We start from the raw sequence: 2,760 nt of genomic DNA, 5'->3' as shown, positions 1-2,760 counted from the left end.
AGAGCCCCCACAGTCAAACTCTAAGTTTGGTTTTGGGAGGCCACAACCAACTTCTAAGTTTGGTGTTGAACCCCCACATTCAAACTCTAAGTTTGGTGTTGGAGAGGTTCCAACATTGCTCTGAGTATCTGTGAGGCTCCATGAGAGCCCACTGTCAAGCTACTGACATTAAAGAAGCGCTTGTTGGGAGGCAACCCAATGTTATATTTAATCTATTTTCCTTTGTTATTTTATGTTTTCTGTAGGTTAATGATCATGAGAAGTCACAAATCAGTTGAAAAAGCAAAAACAGAATGAAAAACAGAAAGAAAAACAGCACACCCTGGAGAAAGAACCTGCTGGCGTTTAAACGCCAGTAAGGACAGCAAATGGGCGTTTAACGCCCAGTCTGGCACCATTCTGGGCGTTTAACGCCAGAAAGGGGCATCAGACTGGCGTTAAATGCCAGGAAAGGGCAAGAAGTTGGTGTTAAACGCCAGAAATGGGCACCAGCCCGGCGTTTAACGCCAGAATTGGCACAGAGAGCAATTTTGCTCGCCACTTGGTGCACGGATGACTTTTCCTTGACACCTCAGAATCTGTGGACCCCACAGGATCCCCACCTACCCCACCACTCTCTCTCTTCTTCACCCATTCACCAATCACCTCAACACCTCTTCCCCAAAAACCCTTCACCTATCAAATCCCATCTTTCTCTTCACCACTCACATCCATCCTTCATAAAATCCCACCTACCTCACCATTCAAATTTAAACCACTTTCCCTCCCAAACCCACCCTCCCATAACCGAACCCTACCCCTCTCTCCACCCCTATATAAATCCATCTTCACTCCTTCATTTTCACACAACCTAAACATTACTTCTCCCCCTTTGGCCGAACCACAAAGCCATCTCCATCTCCTCTATTTCTTTTTCTTCTACTCTCTTCTTTCTTCTTTTGCTCGAGGACGAGCAGACCTTTTAAGTTTGGTGTGGTAAAAGCATTGCTTTTTGTTTTTCCATAACCATTTATGGCATCCAAGGCCGAAGAAACCTCTAGAAAGAGGAAAGGAAAGGCAAAAGCTTCCACCTCCGTGTCATGGGAGATGGAGAGATTCATCTCAATGGTGCATCAAGACTACTTTTATGAAGTTGTGGCCTTGAAGAAGGTGATCCCTGAGGTCCCTTTCAAACTCAAAAAGAGTGAATATCCGGAGATTCGACATGAGATTTGAAGAAGATGTTGGGAAGTTCTTACCAACCCCATTCAACAAGTCGGAATCTTAATGGTTCAAGAGTTCTATGCCAATGCATGGATCACCAAGAACCATGATCAAAGTGTGAACCCGGACCCAAAGAATTGGCTTACAATGGTTCGGGGGAAATACTTAGATTTTAGTCTGGAAAATGTAAGGTTGGCATTCAACTTGCCCATGATGCAAGGAGATGAACACCCTTAGACTAGAAGGGTCAACTTTGATCAAAGGTTAGACCAAGTCCTCATAGACATCTGTGAAGAGGGCGCCCAATGGAAGAGAGATTCAAGAGGGAAGCCGGTTCAATTGAGAAGGCATGACCTCAAGCCCGTAGCTAGGGGATGGTTGGAGTTTATCCAATGCTCAATCATTCCCACTAGCAACCGGTCTGAAATTACTCTAGACCGGGCCATCATGATCCATAGTATCATGATTGGAGAAGAAGTAGAAGTTCATGAGGTTATAGCCCAAGAACTTTATAAGGTGGCGGACAAGTCCTCTACCTTGGCAAGGTTAGCCTTTTCTCATCTCATTTGTCACCTCTGTTATTCAGTTGGAGTTGACATAGAGGGAGACAACCCCATTGATGAGGACAAGCCCATCACTAAGAAAAGGATGGAGCAAACAAGAGATCCCACTCATCATGAAATCCCTGAGATGCCTCAAGGGATGCACGTTCCTCTACAAAACTATTGGGAGCAAATCAACACCTCCCTAGGAGAATTAAGTTCCAACATGGGACAACTAAGGGTGGAGCACCAAGAACATTCCATCCTCCTCCATGAAATTAGAGAAGATCAAAGAATCATGAGAGAGGAGCAACAAAGGCAAGGAAGAGACATTGAGGAGCTCAAGCACTCCATAAGATCTTCAAGAGGAAGAACAAGCCGCCATCACTAAGGTGGACCCCTTCTTTAATTTCCATGTTCTTTATTTTCCTGTTTTTCGAATTTTCAAGCTTATGTTATTCTATGTTTGTGTCTTATGATCATTAGTGTCTTAGTGTATATGCCTTAAAGTTATGAATGTCCTATGAATCCATCACCTTTCTTGAATGAAAAATGTTCTTAATTGAAAAAGAGAAGAATTGCATGAATTTTGAATTTTATAACAGATTAATTATTTTGATGTGGTGGCAACACTTTTGTTTTTTGAATGTATGCTTAAACAGTGCATATGTCTTTTGAATTTGTTGTTCATGAATGTTGGCTCTTGAAAGAATGATGAAAAAGGAGACATGTTACTGAGGATCTAAAAAATCATAAAAATGATTCTTGAAGCAAGAAAAAGCAGTGAATACAAAAAAAAACGAAAAAGAAAAAAAAAGAGAAAGAGAAAAAGAAAGAAAAAGAAAGAAATAAAGTTGTGATCCAAGACAAAAAGAGTGTGCTTAAGAACCCTGGACACCTCTAATTGGGGACTCTAGCAAAGCTGAGTAACAATCTGAAAAGGTTCACCCAATTATATGTCTGTGGCATGTATGTATCCGGTGGTAATACTGGAAGACAGAGTGCTTTAGGCAAT

The sequence above is a fragment of the Arachis duranensis genome, chromosome 7, assembly GCF_000817695.3.
Source record: "Arachis duranensis cultivar V14167 chromosome 7, aradu.V14167.gnm2.J7QH, whole genome shotgun sequence".
Classification (NCBI taxonomy): Eukaryota; Viridiplantae; Streptophyta; class Magnoliopsida; order Fabales; family Fabaceae; genus Arachis; species Arachis duranensis.
The sequence above is the reverse complement of the archived record's forward strand: the minus strand, read 5'-3'. Positions refer to the sequence as shown.